At 40.3% G+C, this 15054-nt stretch overlaps 1 protein-coding gene across 2 annotated transcripts in view; it reads right to left on the bottom strand.

Annotated features, from left to right (window-relative positions):
- CDH17 (cadherin 17) overlaps window positions 1-9870 on the bottom strand; it is an 83118-nt gene extending 73248 nt beyond the window's left edge. Inside the window, exon 1 of one of the 2 annotated variants that reach the window (XM_086695028.1) lies at window positions 9793-9870. The gene's annotated coding sequence lies outside the window, so the exon portion shown is untranslated. Of the gene's footprint in view, window positions 1-1496; window positions 2611-9792 lie in introns of those variants that run through there. The other variant, XM_025922731.2, reaches the window with a different exon arrangement.
- Window positions 9871-15054: the final 5184 nt, after the last annotated feature.

Genomic DNA, 15054 nt, shown 5'->3' with positions numbered 1-15054 from the left:
ACCAAATTCTTTACAAGCTTATCGAATTTATTCTCACAACTGCTTGGTTGGGCAAGTATCTCCATTTTATAGATGAGAAAATTAAGGTCCAGGGAGCTTAAGCAATCTGCTCAATGCCTGCTGGCTGGTAAATGATGAAACTGGCCTAACCCATCTGCCCAACCCTGAAGACTCATAAACTATATACCCTGCAATCTGCGATAAACCCTTACTCAGTGATTCTTTTTTTTCCTGGTGAGAGCTAAATGTCATCCATTTTTCTTGTCACCTAAACATGTGCTTTCTTTCTCTTTGAAAGGATTTTTCACTTGCTATCTAAGTTTTTGAAGAAAAATAAAAACAAGAAAATATCAGAGAACGTATTGCTCTTCTAATCTCCTGTTCAGCATCCCCCATCAAAGACAGCATCTGTCCCGCAAAAGTCACCCATAATAAAGAAAAAAACAAGACAGAGGCAGAGACTGGACCTTTGAAGACACAATAGGCTGTACACAACTTGACATCTCAAAATAATCACTTGTTAGCAGATGGTACATCTACCAATGAGGTGGAAAGAAACACCAAAAGCTGACCAACACATACAATAAGTCTTGCTTTCCCAAGACTTGCTTGCAGGTCTGTCTGTTTCCAACTCTTTGTTTGTTCATTTGTTTGTTTTTGTTTTGTTTTTTTGGTTGTTTTCAATTCTTATATCCAATACTTTTTTTTTTTTTTTTTTTAAATTTTTTTTTTTTCAACGTTTATTTATTTTTGGGACAGAGAGAGACAGAGCATGAACGGGCGAGGGGCAGAGAGAGAGGGAGACACAGAATCGGAAACAGGCTCCAGGCTCTGAGCCATCAGCCCAGAGCCCGACGCGGGGCTCGAACTCACGGACCGCGAGATCGTGACCTGGCTGAAGTCGGACGCTTAACCGACTGCGCCACCCAGGCGCCCCTATATCCAATACTTTTAAGAAAAGGGTTTCTTTTCTCCTATGCATTTCCCCTCCCCCACTGTGTCCCAGACAGTCCCGAGAATCCTAAGTTTAATCTCAGTCTCTGAGAAGTAGATAGAATGCTCATTTTTTGAAGACCACATCTGAGAGAGAACACTTTTTAAGAATGAGATTCCAGTTCTAATTTCTGGAATACAAGAGCTCCAGAGCGTCTTAGGTCTAGGCACTCTTATATTTTAATCAGAAAGAATGGGTATAATACTCATTTAAACATCCCAAAACTCCATATTTTCTTTGTTTACACTGCCAAGCTTGATTCAACCAAAGATATTTCATTAAATTTATAAAATAGAGGCTAATTAAAAGAAACTGAGAAAGAAATTATGCTCCCTAAGCAAAACTTGTCACACCAGAAATAAGCTTCCCTTCCCTTCCCAGCTACATAGCACTCTTCAAGGAATAAATTTGTCCAGCAACTTAAGTACTCTCCCTCCACCATCTATTTTGTCATTCTTGAAGAAGTACATTATCAACATAGTTAAGACATGTCAACCCTTACCTTTCTGTAAGTAAATAACAAAATGGCCGTTAAAAGTTATTTTCTTCCATTCAGCTGTTGAGACTCTTGCTGGGGCTTGAGAATCTCCCTGGAGAACACTTCCTCCGCACTGTTCTGCTTCCCCAGCCTCTCCCTTCAGACTTCAGTCAAACATTAACCATCCTATTAGATAGGTTTTATTGACCGCAGAAGCCATCAGATGTCATAAAAGGTATCATTGTATTCACTCCAGAAAAGAAGTGGGCTTGTACCAAAATAAGTTAATTCATACTCAGTACATCTCCAAACAAGTATCTGAACTTTTGAATGTAGAGAAGTAAATTAGAAGACAAACAGAAGCCAAAAAGGGGAAACACTCTATGTATTCAACTGCTTCTAGAGTGTGGGCTCCATGACATCAAGACTGTTTGTCCATATTTTGTACACCCAACATTTAGCATAGTGTCTGTACAGAAGGCTCAATCGACAAATTTTTGTCAATTCCATCGCAAACACAGACAGACCTACAGGGATCCACGTCTGAGCAATGACGCAGTTCACGGATAACCAGCCTCAGGAGACATTAAGAAATAACTCAGAAGGTGTGACCAAAGATGCAATCTGGCAGTACCTGCTTCTGCAATTCAAGGGTCCTCTTCAAAGTCGACATGAAACAACCAGTAGTAGCCTTCCCTCCAAACACAAACAAGTCCTTATTTTTTTTCTCCACAATTGAATAGATTTACCTAAAAATCAGGTTACTTCTTCCACTCAAAATGAGGTTTCCAATTAAACAATAAAAGCCAATAGCCCCAGATTTCTTAAGTCAAGTCATCTTTTAGGCTGATTTCTGATTCCCATCCTTCAGTCACTCTGGGAATCCACACTGAAGAGGAGAATCAATGTCACTTTTGTGTCAAATGTGTCACACTTTATCCGGTTTCTGTTGACTTTCTGATATTCATTTCTGGGCTTCTCCTGAGCTGTGTTATGCTTTCCAGTTGTCTCTAGGTGTGCATCCAGTACAACCCACTGTCTCGATGGACTTCCTCCTTCTCAGATCCCTTAGGAAGCCCATGGTTGCTGTAAGCCTTATTTATCTTGAGGACCTTGAAAGTGAAACCATCTCGTCACATGCCAATGGTTAGCATATTCAGTGGATCAGCAGGTCTAGGAAAAATCCTTCCCCTTTGTCTCACAGCCAACATAACTATGTTTAAGGCAATGAGGTCAGTGAGGCTAAGCAAAATTCTTAACACCTCTGCCCTCCCATTAGTTAAATAAAATGACCTTGTTCTACAAAATCAAATAGCTCCCGCTTGTATATTTTACTTCCTGAAATCAATGACAAGATTCCACCAGCATGGCTCTAAAAGGAGTTTGCTTCTTTAGAAATTTTGAAGTAATGTATGTAAAAAGTACTTTTAAATCTATAAAGTGTTTTTTAAAAGTATATATGTATAACTTTTAGTCATCTTTCTCAGCAATATTATATGACTATGTTCATGGCATATCAGCTTATCAGTTAAAAAATGTTTTCTCACTTAATCTTTACGACATGTCTACAAAGTAGATTCCATTTTATAGGTAGAAAACAAAAGTTTTACCTTTTATCCAAATCACACAGCTTGATTATAGAATCAGGACTCCAAACCTGGTCTGATTCAAAGCCCAACCTATTCACCACAACTATAGAATCTGTCAAATTATTTTCCTTCTAGTTCCATGTGAGTAACATGAATATCCATAGGAAGAAAGCTCCCTGTGTGACACCATTCGTGATAGAAGATAGCCAAGTTCCCAAACAAGGCTTCCCTGTGCATTTTATGCTACTTCCAGCCTCTAGCTTCCAAGTCAGAGAATCAGATTGACTAAACTTTAAAAGGCCAAAGTCAGCCATCAGAAAAATCAGGGGTGCCTGGGTGGCTCAGTCAGGTAAGGGTCCAACTCTTGATTTCGGCTCAGTTCATGATCTCATGGTTCATGGGTTCAAGCCCCACATCAGGCTCCACACGATGACAGTGTGGAGCCTGGTTGGGATTCATTCTCTCTCTCTCTCTCTCTCTCTCTCTCTCTCTCTCAAAATAAATAAACTTTAAAAAAAAGTTTTTAAACAAAACAAAAAACAAAAAAAAAAGAAAGAAAAGAAAAACCAACAGGTGATTGCATGTCTGAATTATAAAGGCTTTTCCTGTGCTTTCCAGGATAACAGGTTAGCAAGGTTCTTATAATTTATAAAGTTGTCTGAATTTTATCATTCTATATGTTCTGCCCTGTGTTTTGGGATGAATACCATGGCATGTTAGGGAATTCATTTTCGTGCAAACATGAAACATTGTTAGTTCAGTAGTTTAATACTGACTCAATAATAAGGGGAATAAAGAAAATTTAATTGGTAAATTACTGATTGCCTTTATCAGAGAGAAGGAGATATAAATGATTTATATGATGGAAACACGTGAACAAATGAAAAAAGTGGACAGATACTTCTAACTAATAGATTGATGGTGTTTAAAACATTTTAGCACTTTTGTCTATAATAATGTTTTAACCATTCCTTTAACGTTAGCCCTAGAAAATGTACAAATAGTGTTCTAGTTTATAGACAATGTTAGTTAACAAGGAATAACTAACATTGGATAGCCTCCTGTGAGAAGTAAGAGAGATGATTCATGTGCTGTACAGTTAACATAGGTTTACAACCTACTGGAAATATGTACAACCCCCCCCCCCCAAACACACACACACAGTGGAGTCCCAAGCCTTCAGACACTTCACTTCCTCGTTCTTCTTCTTCCCCTCTCCATTTTGTGGGCTTCTTTTCATGGGCTTCTTTTCACGGGCTTTGCAATGAGCATGGACCTTTTTATGGGCTTTGCAATGAGCATGCGCCGTAGAATAAAGGGAGGAGGGACTAAAAGTCTCTGCCTTACCTCAGAGAATGTTCCAATCAGACTGCTTTTTTCCTTACATGGGCATAGGTGATGTCTGGGTAAGGCTGTAAGCTCTGTAGTACTCAGCCAATGAGGAATCAGGGGAGGGACTTGCACTCTAGGAGATAAATTGCCTGCTGTGAGTGCCCCAAATGTGCCTGTCCATCAGACACCCGCTCTTGCAAGTCCGTTGATTAAACCCTTGCCTCACTGTGCTCCTAGTCCTTGCGTCCCTCCTTTGATTGGGTCAGTGGGCTTATTTCTCACACCTGCTAGATAAAAAGTCCGTGAAAATTTGGAATTATTCTTAAAATTCAAAGTATGTCACATTTCTAATATTTTTATTCTTGAAATCTCAAAGTAAATGAAATCTCTGAATTCTAAGTTTTTCCACTTATTATGCACTTGCATTTTAACATCTACTTTTTCTGTGTGTTACATAGCAGATATTTTGAGAACATTTATCACATGTTTATCAACACATAAGCCTCACCGAACAGAAGCGTATAAAAATATTATTTATTTAGTGTCTGTCTTGCTCTTGTTAACTTAATGATGGCACAAACTTTGTCTTCCGTAGGCACTCAGTAAATACTTTTTAGAATCAAAATCATTTCAGTTATTAATTCAAATGTTCAGGATTACATTCAGAGTCAACCAAGGCTCATGGGAACCCACCCAAATGGATGATTTTGCACCTCCTCAAACCAATATTTTACACCTTTTGTTTCACGTTTATTTAGTGAAACAAGGTGAAACTAATCTTCTGGTAGGGAATATTTTAGGTTGAAGCAAAGTTTTCCCTAGTTAATTTCACTGGCCAGGACAGTGTCCATTTTCCGATACATTTAAGCAACACGACTCTCCTTTATGCAGCTCATAATACTTGTCTCTGGGCTTGTTTGAGTCTTGGTTTTTTGTGTTGTTGCTGTTGCTTACAGTGTCAGGGGAGGGGGGTAATTTCCCAAAGCAGAACACTTTAAGGAACCATTAAATGATTTAAGACTCAGCTCAAATAAATCACTAGTTCCAAGTTAGAAACACTAAACCATACATAACTCTGTTGCAAAATCTTAGCTGACAGCCACCTGTGCTCATCCTAAAAATATTCAATAATATTCAAAAAATATTCAAAAAAGACAGTTTGAGGTTAACAAAGGTTTGGGATTTTTTCCCCTTACTACTTTGACTGAAGTGGACCCAGTTTTCAGCTGTTTATTCCAGGAATATTTTAACTCCATCTATAGATGGTTACTCTAGGCAACTGCCCAGTAGACAAGGTTCTTAATCTGGCTCTAGTTACCAGTGTCATGAAACTGCTAAAGAATCCTATGAACGGAACAGTTAGTAATATCCCTATCATTAGCTGTACAGTGGGCAAATGTCTTCTAGAGCTTTCTAAACCCAGAGAGTTTATTAAAACTTGGCTTTACACCATGAGATCCCAATTCAGTAGGTCCAGAATACATCCCAGGGATGAACATTTTTGAAACACTCTGGATTTCTGATGCAGGTGATCATGTGGATCCTTCTGTGAGAAACACAAGCTTAGGGATTTGTGCTTTATCTGTCAGTACATATTCTTTAGCAAAGCCTGCACTTGAAATTAATTCCCCCCCCCCCCACTATTTAGGATCCATTTCTGCAGGATCTGTCTCAAACAATGACGCAGTTGGTTTGATATTGTACATGCGAACTGGATCAAGCACAGATACGCGCATCTTCCCTTAGACACTTTTTCTCAGTCTACAGATCCTTTTATTTGACCTCGGATTTTCTTTATATTTTTTTCTTTAAAAAGATTTAAAGATTTTCTTTAAATTCCAAGAAGTTACAATAATCTTGTTGGTTTTCTAAGACCTATCTCTATCTCTCTGATCAGATTTCACCAACGTGAGTCTTTGCTCACATTCAGTTCACCTTTCAGACTATAGCATCTGGTTTCCACCTTCCCTATCCCACTGAAACTACACTCACCAAGGTGACTAAAAACTTCTTCATAGGGGCTCCTGGGTGGCTCAGTCAGTTAAGTATCCAATTCTTGATTTCAGCTCAGGTCATGATCTCACGGTTCATGGGATCAAGTCCCGCATCAGGTTCTGCACTGCCAGCATGGAGCCTGCTGAAATTCAATCTCACTCCCTCTCTCTCTCTCTCTCCCCTCCCTTGCTCTCTCTCTCTCAAAACAAATAAATAAAGTTTTAAAAAATAATTTAAAAACTTCGTAATAATCAGAGATACTCTCCAATCTGCACCTTACCAAACTTCTCCCAACGTTTGATGCTATCATATGTTTTCCTTAAATCACCCTTTCTCCATGGTCTCCTTGCCAGTACTCTTTCCTGGTTTTTCTTCTACCTCTCAAGCCAGTCCCTTCTGACCCCATTTGTAGGCTTATCAGACTCCCAGTTTATCTTGCCTTGTCACTCACTCTAAGAGATTGGATCTGCTCCCGTCTACATGCCAAAGACTCAAGTGTCTCTCTCTGCCCAGACCTCTCCCTTGGCCTGGGCTTCAGTCTTTTATATCCAACCACCTATTACCACCCATATGCACAACAAACTCAACACAGTCAAAATTAACCTCACTATATTAATTCCTCCCAAACTGATCTTCCTGGGACACCCCTCCTTCGTGTCAGCCCGGGCAGTCATCAAGTCTCAGCCAGTAAGTGCTGTGATTGATTAGTAATTTCTATCATAGGTATAAATAAGAGACTGGAAATGGATATGCCTGGGATTCACCAATCTTTCCTAGGAGGATTCTGTAGCCTGGATACTAGGAGCTCAGTAAATATCAGTTTCCATTCTCTGTTTGTGGATCTCTCATTAGACGCTGAAACATCGGGATTGCCTCTGAAAATTTTGTCCTTAAGTATTTCCTGGCGGGGGGGGGGGGGGGGGGGCGGGGATAGTCTTTTCAACAAATGGTAATGAAACAACTGGTTATCCACATCCAGAAGAATGAAGTCAGACCCCTACCTCATACAAGTCAGAAAAATTAACTCAAAATGGATCAAAGATTTGTTTTTAATTTTTTTAAATGTTTTATTTATTTCTGAGACAGAGAGAGATAGAGCATGAGCAGGGGAGGGGCAGAGAGAGAGGGAGACACAGAATCCGAAACGGGCTCCAGGCTCTGAGCTATCAGCACAGAGCCCAACGTGGGGCTTGAACTCACAGACCACAAGATCATGACCTGAGCCGAAGTCGGACGCTCAACCGACTGAGCAACCCAGGCGTCCCTGGATCAAAGATTTAAATGTAAGAGCTAAAATTATAATTATAAAAGTCTTAGGAGAAAACAGTGGTAAATCTTCATGACCTTGGATTTGTCAATGGCTTCTCAAATATGACATCAAAAACACAAGCAACAATAAAAAAAAGCAAATTAGACTTTTTCAAAATTAAGAATTTTTTCTTCAAAGAACAGTATTAAGAAAGTGAAAAGAGGGGCACCTGGGTGGCTCAGTTGGTTAAATGACCAACTCGGTTTTGGCTCAGGTCATGATCTCATGTTTTGTGGGTTTGAGCCCCATGTTGGGCTTTATGCTCACAGAGCAGAGCCTGCTCGGGATTCTCTCTCTCACTCTGTCTCTGCCCCGCCCCCACTCACTCTCTGTCTCTCTCCCTCAAAAATAAATAAATAAACAAACAAAATTTTTAAAAAGAAAAGAAAGTGAAAAGAACTCACATAATGGGAAAAAATACTGCAAATCTCATATTTAAGAAGGGAATTATATCTAGAATACACTAAAAAAAAAAACCTTACAATCAAAACTCAATCAAAAGTGGACAAAGGATTTGAACAGAAACTGTTTTAAAGAAGGTACACAAATAGCCAACATGAACATGAACTGAAGCTCACCATCATTACGCATACGCAAAATGTAAATCAAAACCACAAGATGCTACTTTGCACCCAGTAGGACAGCTGTACTAAAAAAGGCAGGGGCGGGGCACCCAGGTGGCTCAGTTGGTTAAGCATCTGACTCTTGGTTTCGGCTCAGGTCATGACCTCAAGTTTCATGAGTTTGAGCCCCCATCAGACTCCAAGCTGACAGTGAAGAGCCTGCTTGAGAGTCTCTCTCTCCCTCTCTCTTTTATCTCTCTTTCTCTCTTTCTCTCTCTCTCTCAGAATAAATAAACTTAAAACAATAAAAAGGCAGATCGCAACAAGTATTGGAAAGGAGGCAGAGGAGTCAGAATCTTCCACTTCTAGTGGGAATGTAAAATGATACAGCAACTTTGGAAAACAATGATGGATATTTTCTCAAAAAGTTAAACATAGAGCTACCATTTGACCCAGCAATTTCATTCCTACGTATCTATCCAAGAGAGATGAAAATGTATGTCCACACAAAAGCGGACAAAAGCACATGAATGTCCACAGCAGTATTTTTCATAATAGTCAAAAGTGAAAACAACCCAAATGTCCATTGACTGATGACTGGATAAACAAAATGTGGTACATCCAGATAATTGAATATTATTCATCCCTAAAAAGGAATGAAGTACTGACATGTAGTATAACATGGATGAACACTGAAAACATTATGCTGTGTAAAAGAATCCAGACCTTTGAGGTCAAGTACAATTAATGGTTGCCTGGGGCCAGGGCATGGGGCATGAGGCTAGAGAGTTATAACAAAAGGGTACGGGGTTTCTTTTACTGGTGATAAAAATGTTCTAAAATCCATTGCAACGTAGCACCAGCATTCTTCTCAGAGCTAGAACAAACGATCCTAAAATATGTATGGAACCGCAAAAGATCCCAAATAGCCAAAGTAATGTTAAAAAAGAAAACCAAATCTGGAGGCATCACAATCCTGGACTTTACCCTCTACTACAAAGTTGTAATCATCAAGACAGTATGGTATTGCCACAAAAACAGACACATAGACCAATGAAATAGAATGGAGGACACAGAATTTGACCCACAAATATATGGCCAATTAATCGTTGACAACGCAGGAAAGAGTATCCAATGGAAAAAAGATGGTCTCTTTTGCAAATGGTGCTGGGACAACTGGACAGCAACATGCAGAAGAATGAAACTGGACCACTTTCTTACACCATACACAAAAATAAACTCAAAATTCATGAAAGACCTAAGTGTGAGACAGGAAACCATCAGAACCCTAGGGGAGAAAATAGGCAACAACCTCTCTGACCTCGGCTGCAGCAACTTCTTACTCAACACCTCTCCAAAGACAAAGGAAATAAAAGCAAAAATGAACGATTGAGACCTCATGGAGATAAAAGGCTCTGCGCAGCAAAGGAAACAATCAACAAAACTAAAAGGCAACTGACAGAATGGGAGAAGATATTTGCAAATGACATATCAGATAAAGGGTTAGTATCCAAAATCTGTAAAGAACTTACCAAACTCAAAACCCGAAAAACAAATAATCCAGTGAAGAAATGGGCAGAAGAAATGAATAGACGCTTCTGCAAAGAAGACATCCAGATGGCTAATAGACATGCGAAAACATGCTCCTCTTGTTTTACTTCTCATGTTGCTCCTCTTGAGGGAAATACAAATCAAAACCACATTAAGATATCACCCCACACCGGTCAGAATTGCTAAAATTAACAACACAGGAAACAGCAGATGTTGACGAGGAGGTGGAGAAACAGGAATCCTCTCGCCCTGTTGGTGGGAATGCAAACTGGTGCAGCCACTGTGGAAAACAGTATGGAGGTTCCTTAAGAAGTTAAAAATGGTTAAAAATTACCCTATGACCCAGCAATTGCACTACTAGGTGTTTATCCAAAGGATACAGGAGTGCTGATGCATAGGAGCACATGTGTCCCAGTGTTTATAGAAGCTCTATTGACAATAGCCGAATTATGGAAAGAGCCCAAATCTCCATTAACTGATGAATGGATAAAGAAGATGTGGTTTATATATACAATGGAATACTACTTGGCAATGAGAAAGAATGAAATCTTGCCATTTGCAACAATGTGGATGGAACTGGAGGGTATTATGCTAAATGAAATAAGTCAAAGACAGAAATCATATGCTTTCACTCATATGTGGAATTTGAGAAACTTAACAGAGGACTATGGGGGAAGGAAAAGGGAAAAAATAGTTACAAACAGAGAGGCAAACCATAAGAGACTCTTAAATACAGAGAACAGACTGAGGGTTGATGGTTGGGGGGGCAAGGAATGGGTGATGGGAAGTGAGGTGGGCACTTGTTGGGATGAGCACTGGGTGTTGTATGTAAGCAATGAATCATGGGAATCTACTCCCGAAGCCAAGAGCACACAGTATATACTGTATGTTGGCTAACTTGACAATAAATTATATTTTAAAAAAAGAAAGAAAGAAATTTAAAATAAATAAATAAATAAATAAACAAAAAAATAAAATAAAATTCATTGCAATGATGGCTTCCCAATTCTATAAATATACTAAAAACTGTTGAACTCCATGCTGAATTTTATGGCATATGAATTTTATCTCAATAAATGTGTTACCAAAAAAAGGAAGTTTTCCCTGCAACCAATCCGACCCTATTCAAGACTTAGGCTAAATACTTTCAGTCACCTCAATCCAGTCCCTTTGAAACAGATCATTTGTGTTCTATCGTCACAGGTATTTTGGGACGTTTTAATCATTTTATTTTTGCTTAAATATATTTGTTTTACTTATTAGTTTATCTTTTCTTATAGGTTTTCCTTTTTATAATGTGAATAAAAGCATTTCCCTACTTGAAGATTATCTTTGCCCTGAGCAAAGAAGAAAGGAGGAAACAACCATGTGACCACAGAGCCCTTGGGTCTGTTTCTTAGTGTTTCAGCTCAGCCAGTTCAACACTGGATAAACCTCTGATCTCAGCGCCTGCCTTTCTAGGCGCCTAAACCTAGTTACTTGAGAAATAAAGAGGAGAAAATTTTCTTCTCCTTGGTGTTCCCGCTCGGGATCACATTAAGCCTAGCCTCAGTAAAAACCCAGGAGAATTTCTGGAAAAGCCTTGTTATCTTAAGTCTGGAATTTTCCAGGTGCTATATGAGAAAATACAGGAACTGAAATCTCACATCTATGAGAAATACAGGAACTGAAATCAATCTTCACTGAATTCCCCTGCTGAAGCCCAGTCCATGCGAGCAGCCCACAGTGCAGAGGGAGGAGGTAAAGATGGAATCTACTGGAGACCGAATCTCTGGCCTCATCAGCAAGTGCTCAGGGCACCAGATCTCCCTTCTAGCAAAGCATGCAGAAGGCCCAGCAGAGCATCCTTAACTAAATGGCTGGAGTCCCGCTTACCCACCGGCCCCTCGGCCCCTTGTTTAAATCCGATTGGCTTGACCAGCATCTCACAGAGGCGGCCCCTCTTCCCAGTGCTGCTCCCTAAGCAAGAGACACAGGGAACTGCCTGAAACCGGGACTGTTTCCAAGCAGATTTACAAGACAGAAGTGGCAATACCTTCCCTAAGTTACCACTTAATACGAAAGAAAACCAGTAACAGTTAACAACACAGGGCTTGACAAAAAGTTAACCAAACCCACCACTTTTTTTTAACCCCCTGAAAGAGTTTTCTAAATACAAATAATTAGTGCAGGGGTTCTCAAACATGGCTACACTGAATCACAGGGATTCTGATCTGTTGGTCTTTGGTGAAACCCGACAGCAATCCTTAAAGTTCTCCTTGGTGCCCAGGCACAGCTGAGGTGAAGAACCGGGCCCATTTCTAATTGCCCGGGCCCATTTCTAATTGCTCTCTATATGATATCATTTCATCTTTGCAGCAACCCTGTGAGGTAGCTATTATTATTACTCTACAAAAAAAAAAAATTTTTTTTTTGAGGGACAAAAAAGGTAAAAATAGACGCTCCACGGTTTGAATCCAGGTAAGAGTAGGGGAGAAAAAAATCCAAGCACTTAAGAGCTTGCCATCGCTGAGCTCAAGTTACAGCCTGCAGACCCCACCACCCCGTCTCCCACCCGGCCCTACTTACCCACGAACACCCTGGAAACAGGGTGGCTCCAGTTCACCAAGCAGCTTGATCAGCTCACAGATCCACAGCCAAAAGAGCAATACTTTCACCCCAATACCATTCCCACCAGCTCTCCCTCCCACGCCACATTTCCTGACTTACTTCCCTGGGAATTCTATCCCAGCTGAGCAACCTGCCCGGGTACCATCTCCATTAACAGCAACACCAACCACTTTATCCCTTTGAGCATATTCCACCCAAATTTTCTCCCTGCTGATAGCCTCCCAGGGTTCCTCCTGCCCTCCCTTGTCATGGAGCAAAAAAGCATCACCTGGCCGCTTCAGAATCGGTTGCTGTCTTTCAATTGCTCTGGAGGAAGGTCACCCTCTCTCAGAGCTAATTAGGAAGTGGTTAGCTTTGCTGTAGCTCAGCTCAGACAAGTCAGGCCTAATGACCAATATTGCTCAAGGAGTTCTACGTAAACACTGGGCACACCTTGCCCCTAGCAGTAACTGAATTATCCCTGGCTCAGGGGGCTTTCTAAAATGTACCCTCCCCTCAAAATACACATCAAAACCACAAAGATATACCAACTTACACCTGTCAGAATGGCTAAAATTAACAACTCAGGAAACAACAGATGTTGGTGAGGATGCAAAGAAAGGGGAACCCTTTTGCATGGCTGGTAGAAAGGCAAACTGGTACAGCTACTCTGGAAAACTGTGTGGAGCATCCTCAAAAAAATTAAAAATAGAACTACTTTATAATCCAGCAATCACACTACTAGGTATTTACCCAAAGGACACAAAAATGTTGTTTTGAAGGGGCATATGCACCCCAATGTTTAGCAGCGCTATCAACAATAGCCAAATCATGGAAAGAGCCCAAATGTCCATTGATTGGTGAATGGATAAAGAAGATGTGGTATATATATATATATATATATATATATATATGTGTGTGTGTGTGTGTGTGTATACTGGAATATATATATATATACACACACATATATATGTGTGTGTGTGTGTGTGTGTGTGTGTGTGTGTGTATACTGGAATATATATATTCCAGTATACACACACACACACACACACATATATATGTGTGTGTGTATATATATATACATATATATATGTGTACATATATATATGTGTACATATATATGTGTGTGTATATATATACTGGAATGCTACTCACTGATCAAAAAGAATGAAATCTTGCCATTTGCAACAACATGGATGGAACTAGAATGTGTTATGCTAAGTGAAATTGTTAGGGAAAAATCTGTTATATGATGGCCAACAGGACTGATAAGGGAATTTCAGTTCCTGCCTGAAAACTTCCCTTCCAGGTCCTTATTCCCACCCAGCTTGCCTCAGACGCCAAATTACTGCTAATGAGGAATGCGGAAGAAACAGACTATAAATTGTCCCCTCTGTTGATGCTCTGGGCTCAGATCTCTGGAGAATGATCTCCTCTGGGCCCACCGGTGTAAAATAAACCTCCTTCCATCCAAGATCTCAATTGCCACTTCGTTCTTCTGCCTGGTGATCCAGACGAGTTTCCATAACAAAATAAGTCAGTCAGAGAAAGACAAATATATGCTTTCACTCATATGTGGAACTTAAGAAACACGACAGATGAACATAGAGATAGGAAAGGAAAAATAAGATAAAAACAGAGATATGGGGCTCCTGGGTGGCTCAGTCGGTTAAGTGTCCCACTTCAGCTCAGGTCATGATCTCGCAGTTTCACTAGTTTGAGCCCCGCGTCAGGCTCTGTGTTGACAGCTCAGAGCCTGAACCCTTCTGTGGATTCTGTGTCTCCCTCTCTCTCTGCCCTTCCCCCTGCTTGTACTCTCTCTCCCTCTCAAAAATAAATAAAAACATTTAAAAAAAAAAGATAAAAACAGAGAGGGAGCAAACCATAAGAGACTCTTTTTTTATTTTTTTTTTAACGTTTATTCATTTTTGAGAGACAGGGAGACAGAGCAAGACAGAGCATGAGCGGGGGAGGGGCAGAGAGAGGGAGACACAGAATCGGAAGCAGGCTCCAGGCTCTGAGCTGTCAGCACAGAGCCTGACGCGGGGCTTGAACTCACAAACTGTGAGATCCTGACCTGAGCTGAAGTTGGGCGCTCAACGACTGAGCCACCCAGGCGCCCCAAGAGACTGTTAAATACAGAAAACAAACTGAAGGTTGCTGGAGGTGAGGTGGACAGGAAATGAGCTAAATGGGTGATGGGCAATAAGGAGGTCACTTGTTGGGATGAGCACTGGGGATTGTATGTAAGTGATGAATAACTTGGTTCTACTTCTGAAACCAATACTACACTCAACATACATACACTGTATGTTAATTAACTTGAATTTAAATAAAGAATAACAAATAAATAAAATAAAATGTACCCTGCTCTCAATGACTGAATATCCTCTCCATTACTAGGCTATCATGTGGCTCCCCACATAACAATTCTGACTTGAGGATCTTTGTTCTAGAATTTAACATTAGTCTACAGGGACCTTGGACTTTGAAAATTAATTTTCTTCTCTCTTTGGCATACAAAATTCTTTGGTCCTTTTGTTTTTTGGTCATGAAGCAAAAGAGTGTGGGGAGAATTACCAGGGAGCCGGTCTGGGGGTCACAGTGCCAGTGGCACATTCCCCCGAGCCTGACACAGGCAGTGGGAACTTATT

This window comes from Puma concolor, chromosome F2 (assembly GCF_028749965.1).
Source record: "Puma concolor isolate L17-30 chromosome F2, mPumCon1.1.hap2, whole genome shotgun sequence".
Taxonomy (NCBI): domain Eukaryota; kingdom Metazoa; phylum Chordata; class Mammalia; order Carnivora; family Felidae; genus Puma; species Puma concolor.
Note: the sequence above shows the minus strand (reverse complement) of the source record. Positions and strands in the feature narration are given on the sequence as shown.